The 20,851-nt window shown below is 37.1% G+C and overlaps 1 non-coding gene and 2 pseudogenes across 1 annotated transcript; 2 read left to right on the forward strand and 1 right to left on the reverse strand.

Annotated features, from left to right (window-relative positions):
- Nucleotides 1–20,828, forward strand: part of LOC146914863 (uncharacterized) — a 47,325-nt pseudogene extending 26,497 nt beyond the window's left edge.
- Nucleotides 1–20,851, reverse strand: part of LOC146914857 (uncharacterized) — a 120,174-nt pseudogene that overhangs the window by 85,111 nt on the left and 14,212 nt on the right.
- LOC146914864 (small nucleolar RNA R71) lies at nucleotides 18,305–18,411 on the forward strand. The gene has a single exon (XR_015017101.1). It is a non-coding gene; the product is annotated as a small nucleolar RNA R71 (small nucleolar RNA).

A 20,851-nucleotide genomic window follows, 5' to 3' on the forward strand; every position in this document is an offset into this window, starting at 1 on the left:
GTCATAGCTGTAAAAATTGGATAAACTTTTCAGTAGCACAGTACAATGAGAAGAAAACAAAGAGCATAATAATTTTTTTTAATATATATATATATATATATATATATATATATACAAAAATATAAAAGACAGAAATCCTAAATAATAACGTAATTGCCTTGTTGAAATAAATCAACAGTCCCCAGCAACGGCGCCAAAAACTTGATAGACGTTTGGCAAGTGCACCAAATACTATCGAAGTAGTAAAAATATCGATCCCACGAGGACTGTTTTTAACTTCAATGATTCAATTTCGTTATATAATTAGGATGTGTAAAGTTTATTTTTAGTTTGCCACTAGGCAGAAGATTTGGTTTGATTTTATGAAATCAAATAAAAGAAATTAGATTTGATTAAGAAAATATGAGAGAAAGATGAGATCAGATCCGTCGAATCCTCTAAGTTCCCCTAATTGGTCTACTGCACCTATTTGTTATGAATCCTTTTCTAATTTACGATGATTAACAAAATAGCCCTAATCAATCCCTTGAGTTAGGACCCTCTTCTTAAACTACAACCCCTAATTCCTTAGGTGGTCTAATAATTCTTGAAGGTTTTGCCGAACGTTAACCTATTATCACTAACAAACGATTATCTATTCCTAGACTAACCCTGTTTATTAGAACAATTCAATTAGGTCTAAGTTGAAAGCCATGGTCAGTGGTCATTCATTCTCACGAAATCAAGATATATGTGATCAAGATATAAAAAGCATAAAGAACAATTGAATTGAATAAACTAGAATTGAATTCATAAACAAAATAGAGTTTCACAGCAACATGTGTCAATTAGGGTTACAAAGATTCATCTCGGATCTAATCTCTAAGAGATTTAGCTACTCATAATCGAGTTTACAAATAGCATAATCAATGAAATAATTAAAACATACATGAATTGGTAAAAGGATGAAGAAATCGCCCTTCTAGCCGTCTCCGATGTCTCAAAATCGCACTTTGCTCTCCAAAATCGTAACCTCCCTTGTTCTTCAGTTTGAGTGCAGTATTTATAGAAGTTTTGGGCCTGAAGTTGCAAAATCGCGCCGCGCCTTGTTAATTGGCGCGCCGCGATTTCACTCAAACAGGGATGTTGTAATTTTCTGCGTCCCAAAATTGTGCCACGCCTCATAAAATCGCGCCACGATTCTGCAAAATCGCACCACGCCACTTAAAATCGCGCCACGATTCTGCAATTTCCAGCACTTCCAGAATTTCTGCTTTTCACACCCCCAGACTGTCTAAAATTGCTACAGACTCAATAAAAACATCAACACAACTGTTTCTTCGAAATCTTCTATTTTTCTTGCTTTTCTTGCTTTTCTTGCTGCTTATTCTTGCTTGTGAACTCCAAAATGTGATGAAAATGACACTAAAAATAGCGAATAATTGGCTGTCATCACAGCCCCAAACTTGAACCATTCCTTGTCCTCAAGGAATCTACTTGCAATATTGACAATCGACAGTAAAATAACAATTATCTGATCAAGCGATAGTACCCAAAAGTTCAACACCTTACTAGCTAAAGATGAGCTAGTTTGACTTGTACGCATCCACCAATTCACAACTCCACGCAAAAATATGAAAGGGTTCACACATAGTCGACATGCAATCTACATATTACCATACGCTTGAAAAGTTTCTAAACGTCAATCAAAATCAATGTCAATGCACACTTTGAGGTCTTTAAGGGTTATAACGGGGCTTAGGTGAAGGTGGGATAATATTTGGATAAGTAGGTTACACAAAATTTGAGTTAGGCATTCCTACGGAAGTTAAGCACAAAATTCAATCCATCATTCATTCACCTTATGGAACAACAATTCTTGCAAAGGTACTAGAGAACACTTGTAACTATTGGGACAATCGAGTTTAAAGTTACTCAGATTTTCAATGTTTTGTCCCTTTTTCATTCTATTCTTTTCTTCCCCCTTTTTTTTTTCTTTTTTGATACACCATTTTTGTGTGTATTTTTCATGATAATGTTCTTTGTTCTCTAGTACCCCCAGCCCCAAACTTAGTTGGTTGCAAATTCCAATAGCAACCCCAAACTTAATTATTTAGCAACATTCTACAATGCCTAACTCAGAAAAGCAATATGGGACAAGTCCTAAAAGTCTCTAAGCTTGTAATGTAGTTTGTCACCGAACAAAAAGTTCTAATCCTACCGGCTCAAATTGGTTAAGAAAAGGATAAAATATAACAGTTATAATCAGGGTAGGCTTCAAAAGGCTCACAGGACCAAGCACTTTTGCCTCAGTGTGCTAATGACAAAGATCAATCAACAATAGAGAAAAATCGCAAGTTCTAGAAATGTAAATGAATGGAACACTCTATATAAGTAAATTGGAAAAATAAAATTTGGCCATGAATTCTTACAGTTTAGATATCTGGGAGTTGTGACTACCTATCTTTAACGCCGTACACTTCGCCTTTGAAACACAAGTCACTCCTCCTTTTGAACTTTTGGAATACCACTTGAACAAATATTTGTTACTAAACTGGAAAAAATCAACAAACAAGCAAATTCATTAATAATAAACAAGTTCAAGAACAATTACATCAACGGGGGGCATAACCGAGTTAATCCAAAATGAAAATTAAAGACAAATTGTTTGACTCAACAATAGAAATAAAATACTAAAAATAAAGACATAATAAAAAGGATGGGTTGCCTCCCACCAAGCGCTTTCTTTTACGTCATTGAGCTCGACGCTTCAACCACTGTTAGGGTGGCAAATATGTCAGAAAGAACACATCATCCTTCTTCTTCCTCTTGTTTGGTAGGAATTCCATGAATTTGTGACAAAGAAGTAGATGCTCCCATGTGCTCACAGTTAAACCTTTGGAATTTAAGCTCTCCCACCTTAGAGAAGGACAAGCAACCATCTGCACACGAGTGATTTCCTTAACCCCTGTTTGTTCAGACTTCGGGAAAATGTCAGCACTCCTCACATTTGGATTTTCTTCCACCACAACCTTGTGACACTCAATCTCCATCTGAACCGGCTTCCTCTGAGACTCATGTGCTTTCTCAACAAGATCACCACACTGAACATTAAACTTTTCAAATAAAACTTGATTTGACACCAAGAAATCATCTAAAATATTCTGAAGTTGAGTATAGTAATCGATGTTGATCACCTCTTTCTTCCCTTCACCATCACTACCTGGTTGATTCGCCTCATAATGACCACAACTCGAGATTTTGTTGTCCAAAATTTTGATCTTAAAAGATAGCATATATTTTTCATACTGCAACTTAGCAATCTCTTCTGTGTCATAGAGGTGTACCCTGTCTGTCATAGCTGTAAAAATTGGATAAACTTTTCAGTAGCACAGTACAATGAGAAGAAAACAAAGAGCATAATAATTTTTTTTTAATATATATATATATATACAAAAATATAAAAGACAGAAATCCTAAATAATAACGTAATTGCCTTGTTGAAATAAATCAACAGTCCCCAGCAACGGCGCCAAAAACTTGATAGACGTTTGGCAAGTGCACCAAATACTATCGAAGTAGTAAAAATATCGATCCCACGAGGACTGTTTTTAACTTCAATAATTCAATTTCGTTATATAATTAGGATGTGTAAAGTTTATTTTTAGTTTGCCACTAGGCAGAAGATTTGGTTTGATTTTATGAAATCAAATAAAAGAAATTAGATTTGATTAAGAAAATATGAGAGAAAGATGAGATCAGATCCGTCGAATCCTCTAAGTTCCCCTAATTGGTCTACTGCACCTATTTGTTATGAATCCTTTTCTAATTTACGATGTTTAACAAAATAGCCCTAATCAATCCCTTGAGTTAGGACCCTCTTCTTAAACTACAGCCCCTAATTCCTTAGGTGGTCTAATAATTCTTGAAGGTTTTGCCGAACGTTAACCTATTATCACTAACAAACGATTATCTATTCCTAGACTAACCCTGTTTATTAGAACAATTCAATTAGGTCTAAGTTGAAAGCCATGGTCAGTGGTCATTCATTCTCACGAAATCAAGTTATATGTGATCAAGATATAAAAAGCATAAAGAACAATTGAATTGAATAAACTAGAATTGAATTCATAAACAAAATAGAGTTTCACAGCAACATGTGTCAATTAGGGTTACAAAGATTCATCTCGGATCTAATCTCTAAGAGATTTAGCTACTCATAATCGAGTTTACAAATAGCATAATCAATGAAATAATTAAAACATACATGAATTGGTAAAAGGATGAAGAAATCGCCCTTCTAGCCGTCTCCGATGTCTCAAAATCGCACTTTGCTCTCCAAAATCGTAACCTCCCTTGTTCTTCAGTTTGAGTGCAGTATTTATAGAAGTTTTGGGCCTGAAGTTGCAAAATCGCGCCGCGCCTTGTTAATTGGCGCGCCGCGATTTCACTCAAACAGGGATGTTGTAATTTTCTGCGTCCCAAAATCGTGCCACGCCTCATAAAATCGCGCCACGATTCTGCAAAATCGCACCACGCCACTTAAAATCGCGCCACGATTCTGCAATTTTCAGCACTTCCAGAATTTCTGCTTTTCACACCCCCAGACTGTCTAAAATTGCTACAGACTCAATAAAAACATCAACACAACTGTTTCTTCGAAATCTTCTATTTTTCTTGCTTTTCTTGCTTTTCTTGCTGCTTATTCTTGCTTGTGAACTCCAAAATGTGATGAAAATGACACTAAAAATAGCGAATAATTGACTGTCATCACAGCCCCAAACTTGAACCATTCCTTGTCCTCAAGGAATCTACTTGCAATATTGACAATCGACAGTAAAATAACAATTATCTGATCAAGCGATAGTACCCAAAAGTTCAACACCTTACTAGCTAAAGATGAGCTAGTTTGACTTGTACGCATCCACCAATTCACAACTCCACGCAAAAATATGAAAGGGTTCACACATAGTCGACATGCAATCTACATATTACCATACGCTTGAAAAGTTTCTAAACGTCAATCAAAATCAATGTCAATGCACACTTTGAGGTCTTTAAGGGTTATAACGGGGCTTAGGTGAAGGTGGGATAATATTTGGATAAGTAGGTTACACAAAATTTGAGTTAGGCATTCCTACGGAAGTTAAGCACAAAATTCAATCCATCATTCATTCACCTTATGGAACAACAATTCTTGCAAAGGTACTAGAGAACACTTGTAACTATTGGGACAATCGAGTTTAAAGTTACTCAGATTTTCAATGTTTTGTCCCTTTTTCATTCTATTCTTTTCTTCCCCCCCTTTTTTTTTTCTTTTTTGATACACCATTTTTGTGTGTATTTTTCATGATAATGTTCTTTGTTCTCTAGTACCCCAGCCCCAAACTTAGTTGGTTGCAAATTCCAATAGCAACCCCAAACTTAATTATTTAGCAACATTCTACAATGCCTAACTCAGAAAAGCAATATGGGACAAGTCCTAAAAGTCTCTAAGCTTGTAATGTAGTTTGTCACCGAACAAAAAGTTCTAATCCTACCGGCTCAAATTGGTTAAGAAAAGGATAAAATATAACAGTTATAATCAGGGTAGGCTTCAAAAGGCTCACAGGACCAAGCACTTTTGCCTCAGTGTGCTAATGACAAAGATCAATCAACAATAGAGAAAAATCGCAAGTTCTAGAAATGTAAATGAATGGAACACTCTATATAAGTAAATTGGAAAAATAAAATTTGGCCATGAATTCTTACAGTTTAGATATCTGGGAGTTGTGACTACCTATCTTTAACGCCGTACACTTCGCCTTTGAAACACAAGTCACTCCTCCTTTTGAACTTTTGGAATACCACTTGAACAAATATTTGTTACTAAACTGGAAAAAATCAACAAACAAGCAAATTCATTAATAATAAACAAGTTCAAGAACAATTACATCAACGGGGGGCATAACCGAGTTAATCCAAAATGAAAATTAAAGACAAATTGTTTGACTCAACAATAGAAATAAAATACTAAAAATAAAGACATAATAAAAAGGATGGGTTGCCTCCCACCAAGCGCTTTCTTTTACGTCATTGAGCTCGACGCTTCAACCACTGTTAGGGTGGCAAATATGTCAGAAAGAACACATCATCCTTCTTCTTCCTCTTGTTTGGTAGGAATTCCATGAATTTGTGACAAAGAAGTAGATGCTCCCATGTGCTCACAGTTAAACCTTTGGAATTTAAGCTCTCCCACCTTAGAGAAGGACAAGCAACCATCTGCACACGAGTGATTTCCTTAACCCCTGTTTGTTCAGACTTCGGGAAAATGTCAGCACTCCTCACATTTGGATTTTCTTCCACCACAACCTTGTGACACTCAATCTCCATCTGAACCGGCTTCCTCTGAGACTCATGTGCTTTCTCAACAAGATCACCACACTGAACATTAAACTTTTCAAATAAAACTTGATTTGACACCAAGAAATCATCTAAAATATTCTGAAGTTGAGTATAGTAATCGATGTTGATCACCTCTTTCTTCCCTTCACCATCACTACCTGGTTGATTCGCCTCATAATGACCACAACTCGAGATTTTGTTGTCCAAAATTTTGATCTTAAAAGATAGCATATATTTTTCATACTGCAACTTAGCAATCTCTTCTGTGTCATAGAGGTGTACCCTGTCTGTCATAGCTGTAAAAATTGGATAAACTTTTCAGTAGCACAGTACAATGAGAAGAAAACAAAGAGCATAATAATTTTTTTTTAATATATATATATATATACAAAAATATAAAAGACAGAAATCCTAAATAATAACGTAATTGCCTTGTTGAAATAAATCAACAGTCCCCAGCAACGGCGCCAAAAACTTGATAGACGTTTGGCAAGTGCACCAAATACTATCGAAGTAGTAAAAATATCGATCCCACGAGGACTGTTTTTAACTTCAATAATTCAATTTCGTTATATAATTAGGATGTGTAAAGTTTATTTTTAGTTTGCCACTAGGCAGAAGATTTGGTTTGATTTTATGAAATCAAATAAAAGAAATTAGATTTGATTAAGAAAATATGAGAGAAAGATGAGATCAGATCCGTCGAATCCTCTAAGTTCCCCTAATTGGTCTACTGCACCTATTTGTTATGAATCCTTTTCTAATTTACGATGTTTAACAAAATAGCCCTAATCAATCCCTTGAGTTAGGACCCTCTTCTTAAACTACAGCCCCTAATTCCTTAGGTGGTCTAATAATTCTTGAAGGTTTTGCCGAACGTTAACCTATTATCACTAACAAACGATTATCTATTCCTAGACTAACCCTGTTTATTAGAACAATTCAATTAGGTCTAAGTTGAAAGCCATGGTCAGTGGTCATTCATTCTCACGAAATCAAGTTATATGTGATCAAGATATAAAAAGCATAAAGAACAATTGAATTGAATAAACTAGAATTGAATTCATAAACAAAATAGAGTTTCACAGCAACATGTGTCAATTAGGGTTACAAAGATTCATCTCGGATCTAATCTCTAAGAGATTTAGCTACTCATAATCGAGTTTACAAATAGCATAATCAATGAAATAATTAAAACATACATGAATTGGTAAAAGGATGAAGAAATCGCCCTTCTAGCCGTCTCCGATGTCTCAAAATCGCACTTTGCTCTCCAAAATCGTAACCTCCCTTGTTCTTCAGTTTGAGTGCAGTATTTATAGAAGTTTTGGGCCTGAAGTTGCAAAATCGCGCCGCGCCTTGTTAATTGGCGCGCCGCGATTTCACTCAAACAGGGATGTTGTAATTTTCTGCGTCCCAAAATCGTGCCACGCCTCATAAAATCGCGCCACGATTCTGCAAAATCGCACCACGCCACTTAAAATCGCGCCACGATTCTGCAATTTTCAGCACTTCCAGAATTTCTGCTTTTCACACCCCCAGACTGTCTAAAATTGCTACAGACTCAATAAAAACATCAACACAACTGTTTCTTCGAAATCTTCTATTTTTCTTGCTTTTCTTGCTTTTCTTGCTGCTTATTCTTGCTTGTGAACTCCAAAATGTGATGAAAATGACACTAAAAATAGCGAATAATTGGCTGTCATCACAGCCCCAAACTTGAACCATTCCTTGTCCTCAAGGAATCTACTTGCAATATTGACAATCGACAGTAAAATAACAATTATCTGATCAAGCGATAGTACCCAAAAGTTCAACACCTTACTAGCTAAAGATGAGCTAGTTTGACTTGTACGCATCCACCAATTCACAACTCCACGCAAAAATATGAAAGGGTTCACACATAGTCGACATGCAATCTACATATTACCATACGCTTGAAAAGTTTCTAAACGTCAATCAAAATCAATGTCAATGCACACTTTGAGGTCTTTAAGGGTTATAACGGGGCTTAGGTGAAGGTGGGATAATATTTGGATAAGTAGGTTACACAAAATTTGAGTTAGGCATTCCTACGGAAGTTAAGCACAAAATTCAATCCATCATTCATTCACCTTATGGAACAACAATTCTTGCAAAGGTACTAGAGAACACTTGTAACTATTGGGACAATCGAGTTTAAAGTTACTCAGATTTTCAATGTTTTGTCCCTTTTTCATTCTATTCTTTTCTTCCCCCTTTTTTTTTTCTTATTTGATACACCATTTTTGTGTGTATTTTTCATGATAATGTTCTTTGTTCTCTAGTACCCCCAGCCCCAAACTTAGTTGGTTGCAAATTCCAATAGCAACCCCAAACTTAATTATTTAGCAACATTCTACAATGCCTAACTCAGAAAAGCAATATGGGACAAGTCCTAAAAGTCTCTAAGCTTGTAATGTAGTTTGTCACCGAACAAAAAGTTCTAATCCTACCGGCTCAAATTGGTTAAGAAAAGGATAAAATATAACAGTTATAATCAGGGTAGGCTTCAAAAGGCTCACAGGACCAAGCACTTTTGCCTCAGTGTGCTAATGACAAAGATCAATCAACAATAGAGAAAAATCGCAAGTTCTAGAAATGTAAATGAATGGAACACTCTATATAAGTAAATTGGAAAAATAAAATTTGGCCATGAATTCTTACAGTTTAGATATCTGGGAGTTGTGACTACCTATCTTTAACGCCGTACACTTCGCCTTTGAAACACAAGTCACTCCTCCTTTTGAACTTTTGGAATACCACTTGAACAAATATTTGTTACTAAACTGGAAAAAATCAACAAACAAGCAAATTCATTAATAATAAACAAGTTCAAGAACAATTACATCAACGGGGGGCATAACCGAGTTAATCCAAAATGAAAATTAAAGACAAATTGTTTGACTCAACAATAGAAATAAAATACTAAAAATAAAGACATAATAAAAAGGATGGGTTGCCTCCCACCAAGCGCTTTCTTTTACGTCATTGAGCTCGACGCTTCAACCACTGTTAGGGTGGCAAATATGTCAGAAAGAACACATCATCCTTCTTCTTCCTCTTGTTTGGTAGGAATTCCATGAATTTGTGACAAAGAAGTAGATGCTCCCATGTGCTCACAGTTAAACCTTTGGAATTTAAGCTCTCCCACCTTAGAGAAGGACAAGCAACCATCTGCACACGAGTGATTTCCTTAACCCCTGTTTGTTCAGACTTCGGGAAAATGTCAGCACTCCTCACATTTGGATTTTCTTCCACCACAACCTTGTGACACTCAATCTCCATCTGAACCGGCTTCCTCTGAGACTCATGTGCTTTCTCAACAAGATCACCACACTGAACATTAAACTTTTCAAATAAAACTTGATTTGACACCAAGAAATCATCTAAAATATTCTGAAGTTGAGTATAGTAATCGATGTTGATCACCTCTTTCTTCCCTTCACCATCACTACCTGGTTGATTCGCCTCATAATGACCACAACTCGAGATTTTGTTGTCCAAAATTTTGATCTTAAAAGATAGCATATATTTTTCATACTGCAACTTAGCAATCTCTTCTGTGTCATAGAGGTGTACCCTGTCTGTCATAGCTGTAAAAATTGGATAAACTTTTCAGTAGCACAGTACAATGAGAAGAAAACAAAGAGCATAATAATTTTTTTTTAATATATATATATATATACAAAAATATAAAAGACAGAAATCCTAAATAATAACGTAATTGCCTTGTTGAAATAAATCAACAGTCCCCAGCAACGGCGCCAAAAACTTGATAGACGTTTGGCAAGTGCACCAAATACTATCGAAGTAGTAAAAATATCGATCCCACGAGGACTGTTTTTAACTTCAATAATTCAATTTCGTTATATAATTAGGATGTGTAAAGTTTATTTTTAGTTTGCCACTAGGCAGAAGATTTGGTTTGATTTTATGAAATCAAATAAAAGAAATTAGATTTGATTAAGAAAATATGAGAGAAAGATGAGATCAGATCCGTCGAATCCTCTAAGTTCCCCTAATTGGTCTACTGCACCTATTTGTTATGAATCCTTTTCTAATTTACGATGTTTAACAAAATAGCCCTAATCAATCCCTTGAGTTAGGACCCTCTTCTTAAACTACAGCCCCTAATTCCTTAGGTGGTCTAATAATTCTTGAAGGTTTTGCCGAACGTTAACCTATTATCACTAACAAACGATTATCTATTCCTAGACTAACCCTGTTTATTAGAACAATTCAATTAGGTCTAAGTTGAAAGCCATGGTCAGTGGTCATTCATTCTCACGAAATCAAGTTATATGTGATCAAGATATAAAAAGCATAAAGAACAATTGAATTGAATAAACTAGAATTGAATTCATAAACAAAATAGAGTTTCACAGCAACATGTGTCAATTAGGGTTACAAAGATTCATCTCGGATCTAATCTCTAAGAGATTTAGCTACTCATAATCGAGTTTACAAATAGCATAATCAATGAAATAATTAAAACATACATGAATTGGTAAAAGGATGAAGAAATCGCCCTTCTAGCCGTCTCCGATGTCTCAAAATCGCACTTTGCTCTCCAAAATCGTAACCTCCCTTGTTCTTCAGTTTGAGTGCAGTATTTATAGAAGTTTTGGGCCTGAAGTTGCAAAATCGCGCCGCGCCTTGTTAATTGGCGCGCCGCGATTTCACTCAAACAGGGATGTTGTAATTTTCTGCGTCCCAAAATCGTGCCACGCCTCATAAAATCGCGCCACGATTCTGCAAAATCGCACCACGCCACTTAAAATCGCGCCACGATTCTGCAATTTCCAGCACTTCCAGAATTTCTGCTTTTCACACCCCCAGACTGTCTAAAATTGCTACAGACTCAATAAAAACATCAACACAACTGTTTCTTCGAAATCTTCTATTTTTCTTGCTTTTCTTGCTTTTCTTGCTGCTTATTCTTGCTTGTGAACTCCAAAATGTGATGAAAATGACACTAAAAATAGCGAATAATTGACTGTCATCACAGCCCCAAACTTGAACCATTCCTTGTCCTCAAGGAATCTACTTGCAATATTGACAATCGACAGTAAAATAACAATTATCTGATCAAGCGATAGTACCCAAAAGTTCAACACCTTACTAGCTAAAGATGAGCTAGTTTGACTTGTACGCATCCACCAATTCACAACTCCACGCAAAAATATGAAAGGGTTCACACATAGTCGACATGCAATCTACATATTACCATACGCTTGAAAAGTTTCTAAACGTCAATCAAAATCAATGTCAATGCACACTTTGAGGTCTTTAAGGGTTATAACGGGGCTTAGGTGAAGGTGGGATAATATTTGGATAAGTAGGTTACACAAAATTTGAGTTAGGCATTCCTACGGAAGTTAAGCACAAAATTCAATCCATCATTCATTCACCTTATGGAACAACAATTCTTGCAAAGGTACTAGAGAACACTTGTAACTATTGGGACAATCGAGTTTAAAGTTACTCAGATTTTCAATGTTTTGTCCCTTTTTCATTCTATTCTTTTCTTCCCCCCCTTTTTTTTTTCTTTTTTGATACACCATTTTTGTGTGTATTTTTCATGATAATGTTCTTTGTTCTCTAGTACCCCAGCCCCAAACTTAGTTGGTTGCAAATTCCAATAGCAACCCCAAACTTAATTATTTAGCAACATTCTACAATGCCTAACTCAGAAAAGCAATATGGGACAAGTCCTAAAAGTCTCTAAGCTTGTAATGTAGTTTGTCACCGAACAAAAAGTTCTAATCCTACCGGCTCAAATTGGTTAAGAAAAGGATAAAATATAACAGTTATAATCAGGGTAGGCTTCAAAAGGCTCACAGGACCAAGCACTTTTGCCTCAGTGTGCTAATGACAAAGATCAATCAACAATAGAGAAAAATCGCAAGTTCTAGAAATGTAAATGAATGGAACACTCTATATAAGTAAATTGGAAAAATAAAATTTGGCCATGAATCCTTACAGTTTAGATATCTGGGAGTTGTGACTACCTATCTTTAACGCCGTACACTTCGCCTTTGAAACACAAGTCACTCCTCCTTTTGAACTTTTGGAATACCACTTGAACAAATATTTGTTACTAAACTGGAAAAAATCAACAAACAAGCAAATTCATTAATAATAAACAAGTTCAAGAACAATTACATCAACGGGGGGCATAACCGAGTTAATCCAAAATGAAAATTAAAGACAAATTGTTTGACTCAACAATAGAAATAAAATACTAAAAATAAAGACATAATAAAAAGGATGGGTTGCCTCCCACCAAGCGCTTTTTTTTACGTCATTGAGCTCGACGCTTCAACCACTGTTAGGGTGGCAAATATGTCAGAAAGAACACATCATCCTTCTTCTTCCTCTTGTTTGGTAGGAATTCCATGAATTTGTGACAAAGAAGTAGATGCTCCCATGTGCTCACAGTTAAACCTTTGGAATTTAAGCTCTCCCACCTTAGAGAAGGACAAGCAACCATCTGCACACGAGTGATTTCCTTAACCCCTGTTTGTTCAGACTTCGGGAAAATGTCAGCACTCCTCACATTTGGATTTTCTTCCACCACAACCTTGTGACACTCAATCTCCATCTGAACCGGCTTCCTCTGAGACTCATGTGCTTTCTCAACAAGATCACCACACTGAACATTAAACTTTTCAAATAAAACTTGATTTGACACCAAGAAATCATCTAAAATATTCTGAAGTTGAGTATTGTAATCGATGTTGATCACCTCTTTCTTCCCTTCACCATCACTACCTGGTTGATTCGCCTCATAATGACCACAACTCGAGATTTTGTTGTCCAAAATTTTGATCTTAAAAGATAGCATATATTTTTCATACTGCAACTTAGCAATCTCTTCTGTGTCATAGAGGAGTACCCTGTCTGTCATAGCTGTAAAACTTGGATAAACTTTTCAGTAGCACAGTACAATGAGAAGAAAACAAAGAGCATAATAATTTTTTTAATATATATATATATATATATATATATATATATATACAAAAATATAAAAGACAGAAATCCTAAATAATAACGTAATTGCCTTGTTGAAATAAATCAACAGTCCCCGGCAACGGCGCCAAAAACTTGATAGACGTTTGGCAAGTGCACCAAATACTATCGAAGTAGTAAAAATATCGATCCCACGAGGACTGTTTTTAACTTCAATAATTCAATTTCGTTATATAATTAGGATGTGTAAAGTTTATTTTTAGTTTGCCACTAGGCAGAAGATTTGGTTTGATTTTATGAAATCAAATAAAAGAAATTAGATTTGATTAAGAAAATATGAGAGAAAGATGAGATCAGATCCGTCGAATCCTCTAAGTTCCCCTAATTGGTCTACTGCACCTATTTGTTATGAATCCTTTTCTAATTTACGATGATTAACAAAATAGCCCTAATCAATCCCTTGAGTTAGGACCCTCTTCTTAAACTACAGCCCCTAATTCCTTAGGTGGTCTAATAATTCTTGAAGGTTTTACCGAACGTTAACCTATTATCACTAACAAACGATTATCTATTCCTAGACTAACCCTGTTTATTAGAACAATTCAATTAGGTCTAAGTTGAAAGCCATGGTCAGTGGTCATTCATTCTCACGAAATCAGGTTATATGTGATCAAGATATAAAAAGCATAAAGAACAATTGAATTGAATAAACTAGAATTGAATTCATAAACAAAATAGAGTTTCACAGCAACATGTGTCAATTAGGGTTACAAAGATTCATCTCGGATCTAATCTCTAAGAGATTTAGCTACTCATAATCGAGTTTACAAATAGCATAATCAATGAAATAATTAAAACATACATGAATTGGTAAAAGGATGAAGAAATCGCCCTTCTAGCCGTCTCCGATGTCTCAAAATCGCACTTTGCTCTCCAAAATCGTAACCTCCCTTGTTCTTCAGTTTGAGTGCAGTATTTATAGAAGTTTTGGGCCTGAAGTTGCAAAATCGCGCCGCACCTTGTTAATTGGCGCGCCGCGATTTCACTCAAACAGGGATGTTGTAATTTTCTGCGTCCCAAAATCGTGCCACGCCTCATAAAATCGCGCCACGATTCTGCAAAATCGCACCACGCCACTTAAAATCGAGCCACGATTCTGCAATTTCCAGCACTTCCAGAATTTCTGCTTTTCACACCCCCAGACTGTCTAAAATTGCTACAGACACAATAAAAACATCAACACAACTGTTTCTTCGAAATCTTCTATTTTTCTTGCTTTTCTTGCTTTTCTTGCTGCTTAATCTTGCTTGTGAACTCCAAAATGTGATGAAAATGACACTAAAAATAGCGAATAATTGACTGTCATCATCCATAAGGAGGACCTTGAAGTTGGAGGTGTTGCATCATCCGACGGAGCATCTCATTATTTTTATCATTGACACGGTTGCCCCATTGAACTTCATTGCGAAGGCCGGAGATTTCAACACCTTGCCTTTGTTGCTCGGTGCTCATCCTCTCGATTTCATTGTGAATCCACGTCCATCTTTGATCCTCATTAAGCACATTGGCATCATGGCCATGGTATTCTTCCTCATGGTGCAAGTTAGCACCTTCTCCCACATGTTGCTCACCAAGAACCTGCACATCATCAACATACAACCAATTTTCTTCCACCTCGGTGGTAGTCCGAGATGGGTTAGGAAGTAAAAACAAGATAGGCACATTTAGCTTGAGTTGGTAATGGATGGGTGGACGTTGTTTAATGAAGTTCATAGCAATAAGGGTATCTATGTTGAGTCTATTGTTTCCCTCAATTGGTTTGATCCCCTCATCTTCACTTACTCCAAAACACCTAGCTATGTACGTAATGATGCCTCCCACCACTATGTCTCCCCTACCGGGTGGTTTATTACCTAAGAAGTCTAGGTAGTCAATCAAATAGAAACAAGTGTTAACGGGGTGGTTGTGGAGCATTGCCCATAACATGAACAATTCATTGGTTCTAGTATTTCCTAGCTCGGTTCTACCCCAAATAGTGCAAGCCATTACCCTTTGGAGGTGCCTAAGTACGGGGTTGTGAATGTTGCTAGCTTTGTTGGCTCTAGGAACATAGTTGGAAACGCCGGTGATGCGTGTCCAAAAGGCAGCTGGGTCATAGTTATCCGGTTTTAGGCTAGGGTCCCAATGATCATGAATATACCCCTCATTAATAAAACCTAAGGCTTCACAAAAGTGCTGAAGAGACATATTATAGTTAATATTCATCAACCGGAAAACAACTCTATGGTTAGGGTTATCAAAATTCAACTTATCTTTGGTAAAAACTATTGAGCTCAAGAATTCATAAGTGAAATTTTCATAACCCCGCATAGGTTTCAGCAAATCAGTCCAACCTAACTTTCCTATCAGCCTAGAAACATCATCAAAAAGCTCTAGCACATCCAAAGTATTGGGATCAGGATAACGAGAAGGATGCAAGTGTTTAGAGATTAGATTTTTATACCTGTCCCTTTGCTTGCTGTCTTTGAACTGGATTCCATGATTCATCACTTGTGCTTGCTTCTTTGGGGGAGGTCCTCCTTGAGATCTTGCTGGTTCCTTACCACTTCTTCTTGAAGCCATTGACCCTTGTTGGAATTGGTTTTAAGGTTTAGGGTTTTGGAAGATTTTTTGTGGAAAAGATTGGGTTAGGTTTGGGGTTGATGTTTAAGTAAGGTTTGTGGGTTTAGATGTGAAGATTGGTTAAGGTTTTGTGGTGTTTGGGTTAGGTTTTGGAAAGATTAGGGTTTTGGTGAATTATAGGTTTGGATGGATGAAAGTTGTTTTTGATTGGTGGTTTGTGTTTAGGAAGAAGTTTGTGATTGATTGGTCAAAGAATTGAGTTATTTGGTTATGATTTGAGGGAGATATGAGGGTTTGAAGGTTTGGAGGTTATGGAGTTTAGAGAGAAGTTTGAAGGTAGAGAGAGGGTTGTTGTTTGTGAATGAGGAAGAAGAAAGAAAAATTTGTGTATATATGGGGTGTAGAGGTCGGACACGGCCGTGCCACCTATTGGCACGGGCCGTGCCATCTTTCTGACTTCAACCATCATTTTTTCCTTAAAAACTTGGCACGGCCGTGCCATACCTAGCACGGGCCGTGCCACCTTTCTGGTCCTGGGGACTTCAGAATTTTTCAATTTCTTGATTTTTTTTCGAATCACACTTGGACAATTACCTACAAAACAACTTAAAACAAAGAAAAACAAAACAAAAGCAATTAAATGCGTGGGTTGCCTCCCACGAAGCGCTCTTTTAATGTCATTAGCTTGACGGTTAGAAAGAGTCCTGAGAATGGATCAAAGATATCATATTGTGTAGATGACATTATAAAACGTTCTTTCACAACATGATCGTTAAGCATGCAACAAGAGTAAAGAGCGAGACCCTTCATAACATTTTCCAACTCAAATCCTACCATCTTATCACTCACTTGAAAGACTATCCTACCTCTCTTGACATCTATAAGAGCTCCTGCAGTGGCTAGGAAGGGTCTACCTAGGATTATGGGGACGTCTTCGTCCTCCGCAATGTCAACGACTACAAAATCAGTTGGGATATATATCCCTTCTATCTTAACGGGTATGTCCTCGACAAATCCTACAAGTTTCATAGTAGAACGATCAGCTAGCTTCAATTCTATTACGGTAGGTTTCAATTCTCCTATCCCTATCCTTTTGAGAAGAGACAAAGGCAGCAAACTAACACTAGCTCCTAAGTCACACAAGGCTTTGTTTATGGTTTCATTCCCAATTTCACATGGTATGGCAAAGCTACCTGGATCTCTAAGCTTAGGGGGTGCTTCTTGAATGATTGCACTAGTGTCCTTAGCCAAAGCTATTGTCTCACTATGCTCTATAGGCCTTTTCTTTGAAAAAAATTCCTTTAAAAACTTGGCATATAGAGGCATCCTAGACAAAGCTTCAGCAAAGGGAAGTTTAATGCAAATCTTCCTAAGTATGTTAACAAATTTTTCAAACTTACCTTCTAGTTTAAGCTTATCAATATTTAAGGGGGATGGAGTTTTGTTTTCTTCAAGCGGTTTTGCTTATTCTATCACAATTTTATCACCTAAAGGCTTGACATTTTCTTTCCCTATGTTTTTAACCTTAGGAAAAGTTTCGCCTAACTTACTACCCCCAAAAGATATGACATTAACTTGGGCTTTGGGATTGGCTTCGGTTTGACCAGGAAAGACTCCCGGTGTTTGGGAAGAGGTAGCCACTTGTTGGGCTATTTAAGCGATTTGAGTTTCAAGCATTTTAGAGTGAGTAGCAATAGAATCAACCTTGGTATTGAGCTTGGAAAGAGAATCATTCAGAAATCCGGTTTGGTTTTTAAGTTCTTGAAGTTGTTTGGTTTGGTTGGCAATAGAGTTTTCCAACAAAATTTCCAAATTGGATTTCTGAGCGAATCTTTGGTTGTTTGCATAACCGGGTGGTGCTACTTGTCCATAGGGATTTTGGCTTTTATAAAAATTTTGATTTTGTCTCATCCCTTGGTTGTATTGAGCATAATTCATTTGCTCAACACCGTTAATAGCACTACCTAGTTGGCAATCAACACCAGCATGACCAGTTATACCACAAATTTCACAAGAAAGAGTAGAAGCAGAATTGATAGCACTAACATCGAGTTTTTCAAGTTTTTCAGTTAGTGTATCAATTTTAGAAGCAAGGTGGTCATAGTTAGAGACTTCGTACATACCTGCCTCCTTTTTGGAGGATGAAGAACTAGTGATGGCTCTCTCGTCGGTCCATTTGTAATGATTTTGAGCCATGTCTTCAATCAGGGCATAGGCCTCCGTGTAGTTTATGTTCATAAGTGCTCCACCTGCAGCTGCATCAACAGACATCTTAGTGGTATAAGACAAGCCATTATAAAAAGTGTGGACTATAAGCCACTTCTCTAGGCCATGGTGGGGACAAAGTCTTAGCATTTCTTTGAAACGCTCCCACGCATCGTAAAGAGATTCCCCATCTTTTTCGTTGAACCGCGTGATTTGGTCTCTAAGTTTAGCGGTTTTAGATGGTGGAAAGAAACGAGCAAGGAATGCTTGCCTCATCTGATCCCATGAAGTAATGGAACCGACTTCGAGGGAATGGAACCAAGCGCTAGCTCTATCCCTTAAGGAAAAGGGAAAGAGATGAAGTCTTACGGCCTCTTGGTTCTCTTTTATGGTTCCACTAATTCTTAGGAAAACAGAGATGTGAAGATTGGGATCCTCAGTGGGGGATCCTGAGAATTGATTTTGCTGCACCAAGTTAAGTAGGGCAGGCTTAATTTCAAAATTGTGGTACACAATAACAGCTTGTGGCTCGGCCGTAGACGGCGTTGCATACTCTTTGAGAGTGCGATTGGCCATGGCGGTGTTATTTCGTGCGACTCTCTTTCATTTATGCAAATACCTTTCGATCTCGTTGATTATTACAACTCGATTTCTGGTTTTTCGCATAAAAAATTGAGAACCCAAGAAGTTAACGATAACAGAAAAATAAAAAGAAAAAGAAAAAGAAAGAGAAAAAGAAGAAGAGAATTCTAATCACTAAAAAAGATTAATCAAATTAGTTAACTCCCCGGCAACGGCGCCAAAAACTTGATAGGGCCAAACCGCAAGTGCACGGCCTATCGAAGTAATAGTAGTAAGTAGAGTATCGTTCCGCTAGGGAGTTGGTCAATCTAATTAACCTTTAAAGAATGATTAGAAGAGGAGAAAGTTTAGTAAAAGGGAGGTTTGTTTGCTGAAGGTAAATAACAATATTAATAAAAAGCCTTGGGATCATTGGTTCATCATAACAACGAATCTTTTCACAAGCAAGCCTTAAACTTATAATTATGCGTTAATCTTAATTACTAAGGACAAGTTTCTCTTTAGCATATCATAGCTCCTCTCGAAGTCAGTGAGTGTATCCCTCCAACAACCACACCTATTCTCATGGGTGATTGCCTTTGGGACCCTTGAAGGTCGAAACTTTATGTGTCCCAAGGTTTGCTAGACTATTCTCATGTTTCGCAAACCTTGTCTAAATTCACTTGATCGGATATCAAAGCTCTGCGTTCGCTTTATGAATTGATATCTGTGATGATGAATTAACCATTATCAAACCCTCCGCGTTCGCTTCCACAGTTTGATAATAATTAATTCATGTTAAAACGGTGAATTTAGATTAGGAATTAAGGTAACAAATAATTAGGGTTTAAGGCTTGGCTTGATCCGGATTACGTCATTAGACTTATCCAACAATCCCAAGACAAAGAAGTCTACTCACTCATGTTCATCGTAGACATGGGGGAAGAAGAGAGAAAACGATAAAAGTAAATTGCAAAGAAGAAAGTAAATAAAGTAAAGAACTTTTATTGAAATAATACTTGAAATATTCAAAGGAAAGGTGAATGTTTATGGTGGAGAGCTACTCTATTTATAGCTTTAATATCGACTTAGAAACTAAGCAACTAAAAGGGTAAAACAGTAAAGCTGCAACAGGGTAACTTGGGCCCGAAGAAAAAGCAGCAAAAGAGGCCTCTGGAGGTGGCACGGCCGTGCCACATGTTGGCACTGGCCGTGCCAAGCTTCTGACTTGGTGGGAACATATTTTTGTTCCGTATCTTCATATTTTCGCACTATATTTGCTCCAGTCCTCTTTCTTTTGCTCCAAGACACCTTCCACCATATATTCGTTCCTAAAATAAAATAAAAAGCAATTTAAAGTAAAATATTCTAAAAGGAAATAAAATGCAATAAAATCAAATCAAATCTTAAATAAAACTAAACTAAATAATGCGTTAAATTAGACTATTCTATGACTCATCAACACGTGGCCTAAACTTACACCGCCTTAAGGCCTTGCTCTTGAAGGAACACACCTTCTTTAATGCACCATGTAGCATAAAAGCACGTCCGTGCGCGAGGATCACCCTACACGTGTCCTCTAACCGTCCTTAATCACACGTCGCAAAACCCAGAGGCGGTTATTCCCAACGCTCACCTATATAAGGGTGACATTGCTTCACCCTCAAGGTATGATTCACTTTTCAAAACACTTTTTACACACTCTTTCTCAGTTTCATTGCTGACTTGAGCGTTGGAATGCTAATGTACCTGCAGGCACCATTCGTTCTACCATGAATATTCATCGCCACCGTACTGGAGCACTTTCTGCACTGTTGCCTCTCATCTATCCTCACCGGACAGATCATTTGGCACTAGAAGGAGGGGCGTCATTCGCTAACTGCCACGGTCTAACTATCCTCCACCGCAATCGTTTATGTTACGCGCTCCTCCGACGCAACCATTTTTGGTTACACGTTCCTCCACCACAACGGTTGGCAGTTACTGCACCACTTTTCGAAGTAATGGCTGAAACTCGTGGGAGAACCACCACGAGTCGCTCTTCCACCGCACTAGAATTGCGTCTTGCGATTAAAATTCTCTAAGATCGAACGGTTCTGATTCTCGA

This window comes from Medicago sativa, chromosome 6, assembly GCF_051527215.1.
Source record: "Medicago sativa cultivar Bolivia chromosome 6, Bolivia_mono, whole genome shotgun sequence".
NCBI classification, from domain to species: Eukaryota; Viridiplantae; Streptophyta; class Magnoliopsida; order Fabales; family Fabaceae; genus Medicago; species Medicago sativa.